General features: G+C 39.2%; 1 non-coding gene across 1 annotated transcript; it reads right to left on the bottom strand.

The window, feature by feature from the left end:
- Positions 1 to 10,888: 10,888 nt before the first annotated feature.
- Positions 10,889 to 10,995, bottom strand: LOC123581741. The gene has a single exon (XR_006703978.1). It is a non-coding gene; the product is annotated as a U6 spliceosomal RNA (small nuclear RNA).
- Positions 10,996 to 17,817: the final 6,822 nt, after the last annotated feature.

The raw sequence follows: 17,817 nt of genomic DNA, 5'->3' as shown, positions 1-17,817 counted from the left end.
GGAAATTTCCCACATTATAATTTTATTACTAGGTGTCAGAGGGCAGACTTGGAATCAGACTACGTGAGTTTCAATACCAGCTCCACTGCTTATTAACAGTTTGGTCATAGGCAAGTTACTTAATATCTCTGCCCCTTTTTCCTTAGCTGTTACCCCATTTTAATGGGTATGGTGATAGTAACCTACTTCAAAGTGTTGATGAGGATCATAGTTAAGAAACATGAACTCGATTTAACAGTACCAGCCAAACAGCACTCTCAATACATATTAGCAGCCATTACTGTTTGCAAAGCATTCCACATGCATTACCTCATGTATTCCTCACTAGGACCTTGTGATGAAGCTGTTTGCATTATCTTCATTTCACAGATGAAGAACCGTGACCCTGAGAGGTTAGGTAACATTCTCACGGTCACACAGCCCGGAAGTGGCAGAGATGGGAAACATGCCTTCCTGCTTCCCTAGACTGAGCTCTTCCCAGAGCAGCTCTGCAGCTCCCAAGGCAGACGCATGCATAGGCCCCTCCTGCGCTCACCCACACCGTGGGATTAGCTTCCTGGCAAGCTGCTGTGTTTCTGGCACTGGTGTCGTCCTCCAGGGAGATGCCTCTGAGGCGGCCTCGGCCCTCGCCCACTATCGGCATGTCTGAAATTTACTAGAAGCAAGATTCCTACAACTGTGACAGCAGGTGTGACTCCCGTAGGCACCCGCCTCCCTGCTTGAAATCTGCAGACTGTTGCATTTGCTCTGGGATGGGCATGGGGTGGGGTGGGGTATGGTCTTTTCCCTAAAGCTGATTGGAACCCAGGATTGGACAGGTTAGGGCAACCTCTGCTCCCCAGGGACTGAGCAGATGCCAGGCCCAGATGTTCCTGTCCCCCTTCCTGGCCAGAAGGAGAGGCCCACAGGGCTGTGGGGGGAGTGTTGAATAAGGACAGGCTTGCCTTTCCTGGAAAAATCCAAGGCAAGCCAGCTGCCTGGTGAAGGCTGTCAGGTCCCCAGCAGTGGTACCTGCAGGGTGGCGTCTCAGCCCCTGGGTGCTCTGGCCGAGCGCAGTACTTTCCCCAATCTCACCCTGCCCCGTCTTTGCATTTGGGGGCCTCAAAATCAAATCAGAAAAAATTCAGAATAGCGACAGATTTTTCTCTTCCTCCTTGAACAACCTACAACATTGGCACATCTGTGAGAAAATGAATCTATCAACTCATCAGAGACCCTGAAACTGGCTGGAAAAGCATAACCATGTCCGCTGCTTTCTGTTAAAGGGCACCCTCTGGGCCCTGAGGAATTGTTCCTGAATTGCAAAGGAGGAACAGATCAAATGCTTGTCATAACACACTGTAGAAAATAAGGACTAACCAGAAGTTCCCATTCATCTAAGGAATCTTTGAAAATCCTGTCTTGGGTGGAGTGACATTTGGTAACAATAAAAACAGTTCAGTAAGGGCGGCAGCCCTGTTACGGCTAAAGCTGACTGGCAGACTATCCCTCCAGGGATCGTGTCTCACCTCTCAAAGCTTCCAGGAAGTTCCCAAGAATGTCAGGAACCCTGTCTGGCCTTGGTGGGTCCCAGCCCACCCCCCATCCAGGCTTGCTCTCCACCCACATCACAAGAGAAGGGGCCTCCTTCATAGAATTTTCTTCTTAAGACCAGGTGACTCCTTCTGCTTTTCCCACAGTTGAAGCTGACCAGGGTCAGCGTGGGGAGAGTCACCAGGCAGAACTACCCACAAATTTGTGTGCGTCCAACAAGTTACCTGGTTCCTGCCTGGATCGGATTCTATGGCTAGAATCCTGGATGGTAAAACCTAAAAACATCACATCAGCTCTGCAGTGACAGATCTGAGTTAACACACTTGCTACTCTTCTTTACATCGGTTTTCTAAAAAAGCCCTAAAATAGGGGTGCTTGGGCAGCTCAGTGGGTTGAGCATCTGACTTTGGCTCAGGTCATGATCTCACAGTTCACGAGTTTGAGCCCCAAATCAGGCTCTCTGCTGTTAGCACAGAGCCCTCTTCAGATCCTCTGCCCCCTCTTTCCCTCTCCCTCTGCCCCTCATGCTCTCTCTCAAAAATGAATAACCATTAAAAAAATTTTTTTTAATAAAAAGCACTAAAATAACAGCTAATATTTGTAATGTGCTGTTAAAGGATATATGTAAAGTACGCTTTATAATTAACATCTCATGATTTCCATAACATCCTTGTAGACATGGTAGGGAATTTTATTTCCTTTCCTTCTTCTTTCTCTGGAAATGTAATTTTCACTCCTTTTTTTTTTTTTTTTAAGATAGCTGGCAGCCCTGAAATATAACATAGGATTTTTTTTAATGTTTATTTTATTTTTGAGAGAGAGACAGACAGAGTGTGAATGGGGGAGGGGCAGAGAGAGAGGGAAACACAGGATCCGAAGCAGGCTCTGGGCTCTGAGCTGTTAGCACAGAGACCAGCACAGGCTGAGATCATGACCTGAGCCCAAGTCAACCCTTAACCAGCCAAGCCACCCAGGTGCCCTTAATATAGGATTAAAGTAGGATAGGATTACTCAGTGTTTTGTACTGTGTGAATGTACTGACAACTGTGTTAGAAGCAAGATGAAGAAGAGAAAACCCCACCAGACTGCCCTGCAGTGGGATGCCCTTCATTGCCATCTATTAATGAATTGTTTTAACAACTCTGGCAACTTTGGTGTTGTTAAAAAAACAAAATTCATCTGTGTAAGTTTAAAGATCAAATTTGGCTTTCTTCAATAATTTATGAATCGAGCATCATTCCATCCAGCAGATAGAAAGGAGCAATTTTGAGCTACAGAAAAGGTTTTTAAAAGCAGAGAGGGAACAGGAGAAATGAAATTAATAGCAAAGAGTGTATTGTTTGAGGCAAAGTCACCCTAGTAGGGGGAACAGACAGGGTCTCTCAGTGGGTTACCTCCTCCAGGTTGGCTGGTTAAAGGTCACATTCCTTAGAGGATTGAAACCGTAGTTATGTTAGATAGTGAGTCTTGGTTTGCTGACATGGGCCTTAACATAAGTGACTCCATCTTGGGCCTGTGGTTTTCTTTTTAACACTGTGATTAGAAATGCCAGCACCATACTGATTTGCTTAGCAAGGAAATTTTTAATATATATATATATATATATATATATATATATATATGAGCAAATAAATGCATTCAGTAGTATTGTTTTTCCTCCCTTCAGAACAGTGCTTCACTGTAACCCAAGAAATTGTCCTAGTTATTGAAACAACCATTTTTATTGGCCTATTAAAATTTTCACAGGTGGTGCTTCTGGGTCATTGTTGGTTAAGTATCTGACTTCAGCTCACATCATGATCTCACAGTCCATGGGTTCAAGCCCTGCATCGGGCTTTGCGCTGACAGCTCAGAGCCTGGAGCCTGCTTTAGAATCTGTGTCTCCCTCTCTCTCTGCCCCTCCCCTGCTCATGCTCTGTCTCTCTGCATCTCTCAAAAATAAATAAACGTTAAAAATTTTTTTTTCAATAAAAACATTTTTTTCACAGGATCAGGACTTCAAAGAAAAGAAACTCCACGTCTTGTCACTTCAACACATTTTAAAGCACTTTCAAATAAATTTTTGTTTCTAGTTTGATCCTTAAAATCACTGGTGACTTAGAGTGAGTGTAATTGTTCTTGGATTACAAAGCTGATATTTATGTGGATGAGGTGACCTGTTCCAAGACCTATCTTGGAGTTAGAAACCAGATTTTCCAGCATTTGGCTCAGGTTTGATCCAAGCTGCCTCCTAGAGATTTTCAGGATTTTTTTTTTTTTTTTGTCTCCTGAGTAGGGATTACTTATAGGTGTAGGAGTCAAAATGTCTGTATATCTTGGATCATTTCGCTTCAGACAGTAATACGGACACAAACCCTATGCAAATTTTTGAAAGTTTTATCTATGTCAGTTTCATCTTACTTTTTGGTAAACTACAGATATAAGTTCTTATTATGAGAGGAATATTATACTGTGACCCAGAATGGTGGTTAAAGTTCTTGTGGCCAGATGGGTGCCATATGCATAAGGTGCACAGCACCATAGGTGAACAAGGGCCGTTAGAGCAAGTGGGGAGCTCCTGGGGAAGCTGGGACATTGTTTGAGAGGTTTTGGACAATCCAAATCCAAGATTTGGAAATCTTGGATTCAAGATGTCCTAAAAGTTGGGCTGGACTTGATTGAACTGCCCTACTGGGCAGAGTTGCAATCAGATTCCCAAGTGAGGCAAGGGTGCACCAGAGAAGGGTGTACCACAGCTAAGGAAACACCCAGGCTGGATCTTGGTGCTCTCCTGACCAGGTTCTGCATGTGGGACACAAAAGATGTGATAGCCATGAAGTGATAACCCACTTCAGGGGAAATCCCCTTGCCCTGGTCTCCTTCTTGGTCTGGAGGACAATGTCTCTAAGAGGGCTGTTATGAACAGATGGAGATCTTCTTAAGAGGACACACACACTTGGGGCCTAAGGTCTGGATCTGGCAGCCGTGTATTTAAAATATTTCCGGGGTGCCTGGCTGGCCCAGTCAGTGGAGCGGGCGGCTCTCTATCACAGGGTTGTAAGATCGAGCCCCATAATGGGTGTAGAGATTACTTAAACATAAAATATTTAATACAATAAAAGGTTTCTGAATTATATCTTTTAAAAAATTTTTTTTTAACGTTTATTTATTTTTGAGACAGAGAGAGACAGAGCATGAACGGGGGAGGGGCAGAGAGAGAGGGAGACACAGAATAGGAAGCAGGCTCCAGGCTCTGAGCCATCAGCCCAGAGCTGGACGCGGGGCTCGAACTCACAGACCGTGAGATCGTGACCTGAGCTGAAGTCGGACGCTTAACCAACTGAGCCACCCAGGTGCCCCTGGATTATGATATCTTTAGAAGGGGCCTGGACTCCATAGTTTTCTATAGGTTCAAGTACTGCCTATTGTCTTATTTTTAATTACTTTATTGAGATATACAGTTGGCCCTTGAACAACATGGGTCAGTACTGCGTGGGTCTACATATATGCAGGTTTTTTGGATAAATATGGTACGGTACTGTAAATCTTTTCCTTATGACTTTCTTAATAACATTTACTTTTCTCTAGCTTACTTTATGGTAAGAATACAATATATAATACATAACATACTAAATATGTGTTAATCTACTGTCTGTTATCAGTAAGGTTTCTATCAACAGTATGCTATTGGTTAAGATTTGGGGGAGTCAAGGGGAGCTTGGGTGGCTCAGCTGGTTAGGTGTCCGACGTCAGCTCAGGTCATCATCTTGTGGTTCATGGGTTTGAGCTCCACTTCGGGGTCTGTGCAGATAGCTCAGAGCCTGGAGCCTGCTTTGGATCCTGTGTCTCTCTGTCTGTCTCTGTCTATGTCTCTCCCTCTCTCTCTCTCTCTCTCTCTCTCTCAAAAATAAATAAACCTTAAAAAAGATTTGGGGGAGTCAAAAGTACACATGGATTTTAGACTGTGTGGGGGGGTTCAGCATCCCAATCCCCTGCATTGTTCAAAAGCCAAGTGTAATCGACATGCAATAAAAATTTGCTATTTTATTTTATTTTATTTATTTATTTATTTAAAAAAAAATTTTTTTCAACGTTTATTTATTTTTGGGACAGAGAGAGATAGAGCATGAATGGGGGAGGGGCAGAAAGAGAGAGGGAGACACAGAATCGGAAACAGGCTCCAGGCTCTGAGCCATCAGCCCAGAGCCCGACGCAGGGCTTGAACTCACGGACCGCGAGATCGTGACCTGGCTGAAGTCGGACGCTTAACCGACTGCGCCACCCAGGCGCCCAAAAATTTGCTATTTTAAAGCGTAGAATTTGGTGGTTCTTATTATTAGGGTGTATGTTGTCACCACTACCTAATTGCAGAATGCTTTCATCACCTCAGAAAGAAACCTTGTACCCATTATCACTCCTCATTCTCCCTCTGCCACTCCTAGCCCCTGACAACCACTAATCTGCATGGGTTTCTGTGGATTTGCCTATTTTGGACATTTTCTATACCTGGAATCATACAACTTGTCTTTTGTGTCTGGCTTCTTTTACTTGGCATAATAGAGTTTCAATGTCCATACTGCTGCATAATCTTCCATTGTATGGGTACACTGCATTTTGTTGATTCATATATAAACTGGGGGGCATTTGGGTTGTATCTGCTTTCTGCCTGTTATAAATAATGCTGCTATGATTATTTGTGTATACATTTTTGTGTGGACACATGTTTTCTGTTTTCTTGGGTGTCTTCCTACAAGTGGGATTACTGGGTTGTATGGTATCCCACATACAATTTGATTTTGATTTTGCCATCCTAATGGGTATGAAGTCATTTTTCATTGTAGTTTTCATTTGCATTACCCTAACACCCCTTGATGTTGAGAATTGTTCATGTGTTTATTGACCATTTGTATAGTTTCTTTTGAGAAAAGTTTATTCAAATCCTTTTCCATCTTTAATGTGGTATCTTTTTTTTAATTGTCGAGTTTCTGAGTTGTTTATGTTTTGGATACAAGTCTCTTAAGTGATTTGCAAATATTTTCTCCAGTGGGTTGACTGTTAACTTTTTTAATGGTGCTTTCTGAAGCACAAATTTTGAAGTTTTGATAAAGCCCAAATTTACCTATGTTTTCTTTAGTTTCTTGTGGTTTTGTCATTATGCAAATCATTGCCTAATCCCAGGTGATAAAAATTTATGCCTACATTTTATTTTTAAGAGTTTTTTGTTTGTTTGTTTGTTTGTTTGTTTTAGTTTACACTCTGACGTTTAGATTGGTGATTCATTTTGAGTTAATTTTTGTTAAAAGTAAAGAAGGGTCCATCTTTATTCTTTTGCATGTACTTATCCAGTTGTCTAGTGCCATTTGTTGAAAAGACTATTCTTTCCCCCATTGAATTGTCTTGGCACCCTTGTTGAAAATCAGTTGACCACAGGTGAATGAGTTTATTTCTGGACTCTCCAATCTCCACTGATCTTCATGTCTATTTTTATGCCAGTACCATTCTACCTTGATTCACGGTAGCCTTGTAGTAAATTTTGAAACCAGGAAGTGTTAGTCCTCCAACTTTGTTCTCCTTGAAGCATGTTTGGCTATTTAGGGCCCCTTGCATTTCAGTATGAATTGTAGGATCAGCTTCAATTTCTGCAAAAAAGGCACCTGGGATTTTGAAAGATATTGTGTTGATTCTGTCAATCAGTTTAGGGAGTATCGCCAATTTAACATTATTTGTTCCAATTCATGAACATGCTCTGTCTTTTGATTCATTTAGATCTTCTTTACTTTCTTTCAACAATACTTTGTAGTTTTCAGTACAAAAGTCTGACACTTTTTGCCTTACTTATTCCTAAGCATTTTATCCTTTTGGGGAGTGGGATGGAAATAGGGCAAGTTAAAATACCACGAAGCTTACTGTTCTAACAGAGATTCAGTCATTTTTAGTGAATAAATGCTCTTCCAATTGTTGTAAGCCTTTGGTTAACTTCCAGAATTTTAAAGTTGATTTCAACAATATTTGTCAGTGTTCTCATTTGTTTTATGGAGGAGTAGATTTTTGGAAGTCTTTATTCTGATGTGACAGAAATCAGAACTCCTCATTGTTTATAACACTGCCTTTCTTAGGTTACCTTCTGGTCTCTGAGGACATTTGAGATATATAGGCAAGTGACTGGCAAACAAAGAGGTATGACACAGAAGTTCATTGGGCTACAGGGCATCCTGGTGGATGTCATATATTAACAGATATATTGGGCCAAAATTCCCATCACTGAGGTCACAGGCAGAGTCGTAAAACTGAGGTGTTGTAAGTTGTTCCTCAGTGAATTAGAAGTGAGACAGCAATGAAGTGTCTAATAATAAGGCACATTTTTCATGTTTCTTGGTGGAAGCTCAAACAAAGAGGTATATTGTGAAATCCCAAATCTAGGAATGACAAATGCATTTTAAGTGTCAACTTTAATCAATCATAATAGCCTGGAGCTCAGTGTAAAGAAGATTCTGTGATCATGGGGCATCTGGGTGGCTCAGTTAGTTGAGCATCTGGCTCTTGATTTCAGCTCAGGTCATGATCTCATGGTTTGTGGGTTCCAGCCCTGTGTTGGGTTCTGCATTAATAGCACAGGGCCTGCTTGGAATTCTCTCTCTCCCTTTCTTTATGCTCCTCCCCCATGTACATGTGTTTGCTCTCTTTCTCAAAAATAAATAAACATTTAAAAAATATATATTTAAAAACAGAAAATTCTGTGATCACATGTAGCCTTAGTGCCAATCACTGCATTGGTCAGTTTCAGCCAGGAAATAGTGGCCACTCAAATGGGGTGAATGAGGAGTTTTAATAAAGGGATTATTTAAGACTCTGTGGCAAAGTTAAAGGAAGTCTGTGAGGGAGGCTGCTGTACACAGGCCAGAAATTGTGATTTCCACTCCAAGGCCTACAGGATGTTCCAAAGGATTGATTGAAGAAATGAGAGTTTCAGTGATTGATCTAGAGTTCTTCTTTTGGCCATTTTTTTAGTACCATATATGAGATTACTTGTTGTAAAATCAATACTCTGTCCTTAAAAATTTCAGAAGTTGTAATTTAAAATGCTTGGGAACATTTTTATAGCAAAATGAATATAACTTATTACTAACTTTTATCAAATATTTAAACTTTCTCTAATACAGTGAGAGATTCCACACTACTAAGGATTTTCACTGTAGACATCATTATCTTGCTTAATTCTCACAGCAGATGAATCCATCCAAGGTTTGAGAGTCCCCAAGACCACCCTGACTTCTGACATCAAATTTGAGGGTTGTCAAGACCACCCTCATATTCAATAATTTGCTGGAAGGACTCCTAGAACTCACTAAAAGCTCTTATACTCACAGTTATGGTTTATTACAGTGAGAGGACACATGATAAAATCAGTAGAGAAAAAAGGCACATGAGGCAGTGTCCAGGGGAATTCCAAGCAAGAACTTCCATTTGTCCTCTCCCAAAGTTGTGGAGTTGTGAGCAGTACTAACTTCTCTGAGTAATGTGTGATGATACACATGGATTATTGCCACTAGGATGTTTTGCTGAGTTTTGGTATCCATAGTTTTTATTGAGTTTGGTCATATAGTCATGGTTAACTGCCTACCTGGCTGACCTTAGTCTCTAGCCCCTCCAAAGGTCCAAGTGATATTGTGTGGCCCAAGATCACTCCCCCCCAGCAAAAATTACATCGTTAGCATAGACCTTCTGACATGGCCCAGGGTCCCAGGTAAACAAAGACACTCTTGTCAAGCAGAATATTCCAAGGTCTTAGAAGCTACTTCACAGGGGTCAAGGGCAAAAGCCAGACCTCTCTTTGGGCAAGGTTCATCCTTTACTACATAAGCATGTACTAAGGTTATAGAAGCCTAATATAAAAACAGAATGCCTATAGACAGGCAGACATCTGATAGGGATTTTCCTTTTGTCTTCATAGCTCAGTGATATTTTTAAGTGTATATAAGAATTACTGTGTACAGAATTTTATATACTGGACATCATGGGCTGTATAGGGGACTTTCATGGGAACTTTGGCTTTATAGGCTGCCTCTTAAAAATACCTTCTCATTATCCCCAACTCCTTCCACAGAAACACATAAGCTCTTGCTGCTATAAAAAAAGAAAAGCAAAAGCAAACAAACAATAGCACCCTAAAAAAATGGTTTTTACAGAAGAACTTAATCTAGAAATTTGGTTTCTGTTAGTGCTACAATTAAGATTCTAGACAAGAGGGGTACAGGGTGGCTCACTTGGTTAAGTGTCCAACCCTTGGGTTTGGCTCAGGTCATGATCTCTCGGTTTTGTGAGTTTAAGCCCCGTGTTGGACTCTGCACTGGTAGCATGAAGCCTGCTTGGGATCCTCTCTCTCTCTCTTTCTCTGCCCATCCCCTACTTGTGCTATCTCTGTCTCTTTCAAAATAAATAAATAAACTTAAAAAAAAAAGATTCTAGCCATGAAAACTGTGCTAGGTCATACATTTTTTCCAATTCATTTGCTTAGGATTGTGAAACCAATTACTGGGAACTCCGGGGACCATTTTGGGGGTATCTCTTTCTGATGCAAAGTTGACTAAAGAATGAGGAAATTGTATGAAATTGGCATTCTCAATCTACAGAATCAACAAGTTAACAGAGCAATTTGAAGAAAATTTTTATAATAGTTATTATTACAAGTAAGTAAAATGTAACATGTTTTTTCTATTTCTCCCAAAATTCACTCCTTCAGAATTGTTCAGTATGGTTATCCATCTTTGATTTTGGTGGGCATGTAACAGTACTGGGCTCTGCCTTCTTGGCTGAAATACTGTAGATGACCTTGATATAATTTATCAACAAAAAGCATTCTCTCCAGAAACCTTAATAAGTTAGCAATGAGTTTCTGTGGTGGGGTTTTTTTTCTTCCTTTTTGACATTTTGACTTACAGTATTTCCTTCACAGGAGCCATGTTTGAGGAAAACAGTGATTCTCACTAATGGCTACATGCAGCCTGTCCTTACAGCATGAATCCAGATAACCAACAAAATATCCTAATACCAATAAATATTTTTTTTTGCATGACACACTAGTAATTAACTCTGCAAATTTGCTTTTTTGAAAAAAAAAATCTTTGTTGCACAATAGATCACTAGTTGCCAGACTATGATTTCACACACTAGGAAAATTACCAAAATTTGGGGGGAATTGACATAAAGTCATCAGATATTTTCTCTTGCAAAATACAGACACTACAAGGGGAGAAAATCCCCTAGAATCTATTGTCACAATTATTTCATGAAAGCATGTTTTTGTGTTAATAAGTAAGTTAATCAATATTATTTGCTGATTTAGTTTCCTTGTTTTTCTGCTTATATCCTACTTTTTCTGTCCAAGTTCCATACCAAGCTTTTGTGTGTCATCCTTGTGCACAGGCCATGCAAACCTTCTCTGGATCATTCCAATTTTAGTAGATGTGCTGCTGAAGTGAACACTGTATCGATCTTTTAAAGGACATCTTTCAGGGGCGCCTGGGTGGCTCAGTGGGTTGAGCATCCAAATCTTGGTTTCGGCTCAGGTCATGATCTCACAGCTTCATGGGTTAGAACCCCCATGTCGGGCTCTGTGCTGGCAGCTTGGGGCCTGCTTGGGATTCTCTTTCTCTCTCTGTGTCTCTCTCCCTCCCTCCTCCCTTTGCCCCTCCCCCACTCACACTTACTTCTCTCTCAAAATAAATAAACTTAAAAAGAAAGACATCTTTAAAAACAAAATAAAATAAATGACATCTTTCAGTAGTAATTTCATTGAAGATGAGCAATTAAAACCATGGCATCTGAAGCAGAATGCCTGTGCTTGAATCCAAGTTTGGTCGGATACTAGCTGTGTGACCTTGGGCATGTTACTTAGCCTCCCTGTATCTTAGTTACATCATCTCTAATATAGCAATATTAATAGTATCTACCTCAGAGGGCTGTTGCAAAGATTATGAGTTAAAATATATAAAGTGCTTAGAACAGTGCCTTGTAAAGTTGTGTTATATAAGTACTTGCTATTATTGCCAAACTGCGTATGTCTTACAATGTCCATATTTTGTCCTCATTCTTGAATTATAGTTCATTTAAGCATGGGATTCTATGTTGAGCAGTATTGCCTTCCACCATTTTCAAGATATTAATTACTTCATTTTCTTCTTGCGTCTCTCATTGTGGATGAGAAGTTTGTCTTTTCTTATGGGTAACAATCACTTTTCTCTCTGATTTGCTTTTAAAGTTTTTCTCTGTACATTTGTGGTTTTATTATTCTATGTCCATGTGTGGATTTAATTTCATTTTTTCTAGCTCAAAATTCATTTTGCCTCTTCACATTGAAGATTCACATCTTTCTTTAATTGTAGAAAATTCTCAACCATTGATTGCATTAGTTATGAATAGATTCTGCCATAAGTGACCTTAAAAAACAACTCTAAATCAAAGTGGTTCATACGAGATGGAAATTTATTTCTTTTTCACACATATTAGGCTATCCAGGTGGTATTTGATGGTGTCAGGAGCTCAGGGACTCTTCTGTTTTATTCTACCATTCATTCTCAGTAAGTAGATTCTCTAATCAAACTTAAACAATACCATTAGTTTTAGCTACTAAGAAGGAAAAGGTGGAGAGAAAAATCTTACCTCCTCCCTTTAAGGACATTTCTGGAAGTTGTACATGCTGTTTTGGCTACATCCCAGAACAGAGTCATATGGCTAATCTAGGTATAGGGGAAACTGGGAAATATTGTCTTTATACTGGACAGCCAAGTTCTCAGCTAAAAGTTGGTGATTCAATGAAAAAGGCAGAGAGGCAGATTGGTTACTGAGAACAGTAACAGTCTCTATCATAGCCATTTTTATTGCAGATTTCTCTCATATTCCCTCTATTGTGTCCTTCTGGAACACTTAGTAATGTTCTATTCTCTGTGCCTCTTTCTTTTTAATATTTCTTTTTATCTTTTTGTGTTTCATTCTGTGAGATTTCTTCAACTGTCTTCCAACTTTGTTTTAAGCTATGTTTAGTCTACTGAGCTTTTTGTTTTTTATCTACTGAGTTAAGTTTTAAAAAATGATATATACTTTTTATCTTTAGAATTTTTATAGCTTTTTTCCCCTGAAATATGCCTCTTATTTTTTGTGCTGTTCTGGTTTTTCTGTATAGTTTTTATTTTTTATGTCCTAAATCATTTAAGCTTAGTAATTTTATAGTCTCTTTGCTCTCTTGTCTGTAATCCTTGGGGGATGAATTCTGCTGACTCCCTCCCCTGGAAGATGGGTACATTTTTTCCATCTTATCTTAGGTATTGCTTTCCATCCTGTACCCGGGATTGTAAAGTGTGACAATGGGCAGTATTATGTTTGTCTGTTGTCTATACTTGGGTCCTTCACGTTTCTCTGATTCTTCTGGTTCTTTGGTTCTCAGGTTTTCTGTTGCAACCTTGGTTTGGGTTTTCTGCGCTATTACTCATGAATACACGCTTGGCTCCCATTTTTTGCACGACTTAGTTTAGGAGGTGTGTTGTCTGGATGATAATCAGTTTGTTTTACCCCCTACCTTGCAGTCTAATCAGAAAGAGAGATTCTAGAGTCTTTTTCACAGCAGCAAAACTCTTCTGGAATCCTGGCTCTATGCTCAACTCCAGTTCCACTGCATGTGGGGCCTTAACCCCCATTGCAACTCCTAAGGTCAAATTTGATTCCACCTCTCTGGTTGCCTTACTTCTTGATCACCACTTTTTAGCATTCTCTTTATTTCTGGAACTTGAGGATTTCTATGTCTTGTTTTAGTGCTTAGTTATGTACTTCAAAGCTTTTTGTAATACCTTATCAAGGCTTTGTCTATGCAGGAATAATGAAGCCTTCCCGCATCAACTTAGTCCATCCTAGTGATAAGAAGTCTAATAAAGAGCATTTTAAATCCCAAAAAGCAATAAAGTGATGATCTCTTAATAAAAATTTTGAAATATTTTCTTTGATACTCCTTAAACTGTCCTTGTTTTTCCATTTGTAATGGGCCAGCACCGCTCTGTGCATTGACATTTGGGGATGAATGGACAGAGCACTGGGAGGCTTAGGTTCTGGCCCTGGCTTTGCTGCTTGTTAACTGCAAACTGGGGGAAACTCCTTCAGTTCTCTGAACCTATTATTAGCTGTAAGATTGATATACATGTTATCATTTGCCCTGTTTCCATCTGATTATTATAAAGATCCAATGAGATAATAGATTGGAAAATGCTTTAAACCTTGAAATACATATAATTAATAGCAATGTTAAGGACTGAAAGCCTTTGGCACATTCACTAAGATATTTAAAAAATAGTAAATTTTATGAAGAACCATGTTTGTTTGTTTTTTTCCTCTCTTTGGTAAACAGAAAAAACAACCCTCTATCCTGATAAAAGCTTTAATTCCATGAAAATACCTAATAAAAGAACTATTTGAAAGCTTTCAAATATTCTTGTGAAATTTAAGAGCACTATTTGTAGCAACAGGCACTTATAACTTTAATAGACTATGGAATTCATTGTGGAGAGACACACCCCAGCGGTTAAAAAAAAAGAGAGAGAGAGAACTGAACCTGGGAATCATCAGTGCATTTTGTTGTTATATGTTTTCTCAAACAATGGATACTAAAAGTTCAATTATGATTTTGTAAAGAACCATAAGCTTTTTGAAATGCAGAAACATGTCCCTATACTTGAAAACATTGAGAACCACTAATCTAGCCTATGATAGTAGTCCACTAACTGGGCTATTTGACCCCAGACCCTCAATCTCGCACTAAAACACATTCCCTAAGACAGAAGTACTATATCGGTCCTCAGTGATGTCTGCCAGTCAATTGTGAGGTCTATTGCAGAGAATTTATAATTTCTTACTGATTAAAGTACCAAGTTTGCAAATGATTTACTTAATATCAGAGACTGATTCAAGATGGCAGACTGATCATACACATCTACCACTTACTGCTCACTAAATCTCATAAAACATATGTAAATAGATACTGATAATAAAATACAGTCTAATATCATTGGAAACCAGGGAAACCTATTATCAGAAGAAATATGTTTGTGTTAAATTCTGAAAGAAATTACCAGAGAACAAATGCTTGGAGGAATAAAACTAAATGCAAGAAAAACCCAACACATGTGGAGATGACTGAGGTCGAGGTAGGTTGGACAGAACTACACACTTAGAGCCATTGGATATTAAGAAGTGGAAGGAGCTCAGGAGCATTTATCAATTTGAAAAATTAGGAACTGCACGTGGAGCAGCAAATCAGTAACCCTTACCTGTTCTGCATGCACAAAGCGCTGGGCTGCTGTGGATGAATTGAATCATACGCTGGGGCTGGAAAAGCAGACCAGTGCTCAAGTAGCTACTGACCTCCAGGAGGATCAAAGATGCTGTCACACAAATCATCCTCAGATCCTGTCTGACTGCAATATCCCAACCCTGTCTTAAAGTCAGACTGCAGTAGACAAAAAGAGTTGACACTGACAGAGATCTGGGAGTCACATAATCAAAGAAGAGTATACAAGCAAAAATCACCAAACATTTGAGAAAAAAAAAACAAACAAACTACAATACAAAGAAGGTGAGGCATCATGCTTAACAAAAATTAACAGAAATAAGAGAACAGAAAAAGACGTTAAGCTTAATTACAATATTTTAAGAGTATCATATTCATAATATAGGAAGAGTCTTATGTATTCAGGAGGCATTTCTAGATATTGGAAATTAAAAAATAAAATACTTATTAAAAAGTGTTTTTCAGTAGATGGCCTGATATAACAATTGACATGGCTGAAAAGCAATTTATTTCGTATACGGTTAGTGTCAAGGGATGCTTGCATTCTTAGTGGTAAAGTACCATGAAAAGGATAATGAGAGGGGTGCCTGGGTAGCTCAGTCAGTTAGGCATCCGATTTTGGCTCAGGTCATGATCTCGCAGTTTGTGAGTTCGAGCCTAGCTTCGGGCTCTATGCTGACAGCTCAGAGCCAGGAACCTGCTTTGGATTCCGTGTCTCCCCTTCTTTCTGCCCCTCCCCCGCTCACATTCTGTCTCTCTCTGTTTCTCAATAATAAATAAAGGTTAAAGAGTTAAAAAAAAAAAAAAAGAAGGATAATGAGAGAAAAGATAAAAGGGATAGAAGATAAATCCAAGTGTTCCATCATTCGGCTAGTAGCTGTTCTAGAAGGAGAGAAGAGAGAAAATGGAGGGGATGGAAATAACAGAAAAGGCTACAGAGTAAAATTTTCCAGAGTGAAAGAAAGACAAGTATCTTCAAATTGAAAGTGTTTTACCCCAATGTTTATAGCAGCACTCTCAACAATAGCCAAATTGTGGAAAGAGCCTAAATGTCCATCAACTGACGAATGGATAAAGAAATTGTGGTTTATATACACAATGGAGTACTACGTGGCAATGAGAAAGAATGAAATATGGCCCTTTGTAGCAACGTGGATGGAACTGGAGAGTGTGATGCTAAGTGAAATAAGCCATACAGAGAAAGACAGATACCATATGGTTTCACTCTTATGTGGATCCTGAGAAACTTAACAGAAACCCATGGGGGAGGGAAAGGAAAAAAAAAAAAGAGGTTAAAGTGGGAGAGAGCCAAAGCATAAGACACTCTCAAAAACTGAGAACAAACTGAGGGTTGATGGGGGGGTGGGAGGGAGGGGAGGGTAGGTGATGGGCATTGAAGAGGGCATCTTTTGGGATGAGCACTGGGTGTTGAATGGAAACCAATTTGACAATAAATTTCATATATTAAAAAAAAAATTGAAAGTGTCTTAATTCTATTACCTCTAGTTTTGTTTTAACCATTCTCTTTGTTTTACTGCAGACGCTTACTCAGTTGGGTTTCCTTTTTGTGTGTGATTTGCAATTTTCGTTTGTGACCTTACCTTCAGTGGGGACTGTTTCATCTGTGGTTTGTAGAAATATCTCTCCAGGAGGGTTTTGCATTTACTTTAGTCAGACAGCTCAGTGGTAGCACCAGCAGGACTAATTTTTATGTAAATTTGGTGTCCTATGAAAGGTACTGTATGTGAATTCATATTCCATACTGGAATATGGTACACATGAGGTTTTACTTTCTCACAAAGATTTTAACTATCTATAGCCGTAGGAAGAGGCAAACTTTCTTGCATCTGCTTGGTCATATGAGTGAAATTCTTCCAGTCTGTCTTGTACCAGTTGGTCAGCTGTTTGAGGGCTGTAGCTTTATGTGGGTTTCAATCTCAGCGCTGTACTTTGGAGGCCATACGTTCCATCTCTGTTCCAATATGAATTAAAATTCAAGTGCCTAGCATTTAACACCTCTCTCTCCATCTTTGCTATCAAACCCCACCCCTGCCCTTTCCCTACACATATACTTAAGCTTATATTCTTTTTGCTCCAGTTCTGCGGTATATCTATACTATTGAAGTCTATTAATCTATTAAAATAATGACATACTCTACACGTGTTGACAAAAGATCTTCAAGAAATATATTGATACACAAATAAGCAAGTTCTCTATTTTGGAACATGAGGGTTTCTCTGTTTTGTGCACTTGGCTACATATGTGTTTGTTTCATTTTATTTAGCATTTCAAGGTGTTTGTAATGAAAGGGGTTCACTATTACCCTTAATCTGCTATATTGCAAGAACAGAAAGTCCCCAATACACAAATACAGAATAATGGCATCCATTCATTTGCAGTCTATTAAAATTTCTTTAGTGGAGGAGAAATGGATAAAGATACACCTATATTTTTTTTTTGTCAACACTACAGATAACAGTGTGAAGCTGATATATTGCCAGGGAAATTTGCTGGGCATATAAATACTCCTTTGGCACAGATATTCCACCTACTTCCACTTGTGTGCAATAGAACATAGCTTCTGATAGACACATTTTGGCACACCAAATGTGCCAAATACAAGAGCTGGTAGAATTAACTACGCCAAACTCATCTAAAAAGCAAAGATTGAGTTAGTGCTAGAAATGTTCTAAGTAAAATAGAAAACAATGTAAGAAATATTTTTATATTCTAGGTAGCCAAATGTCTTTGAATTAATTGTGTGTGTGTGTGTGTGTGTGTATGTGTAACTAGTACCAGGAGAAATGTTTTTAGATTTTTCACACTCTTAATTGTATATAGAGGGACTAAAAGTTTAAGAATAAAGAGGAAAATTTAAGGTTATAGGAGAACATTATCCTTAAACGGAAATTTTAATTATAGTAATAGTGATGATGTAATTACATTGGTCACTTACCGATCAGTGTGCATAATC

Source organism: Leopardus geoffroyi, chromosome A3, assembly GCF_018350155.1.
Source record: "Leopardus geoffroyi isolate Oge1 chromosome A3, O.geoffroyi_Oge1_pat1.0, whole genome shotgun sequence".
Classification (NCBI taxonomy): Eukaryota; Metazoa; Chordata; class Mammalia; order Carnivora; family Felidae; genus Leopardus; species Leopardus geoffroyi.
The sequence above is the reverse complement of the archived record's forward strand: the minus strand, read 5'-3'. Positions and strand labels throughout refer to the sequence as shown.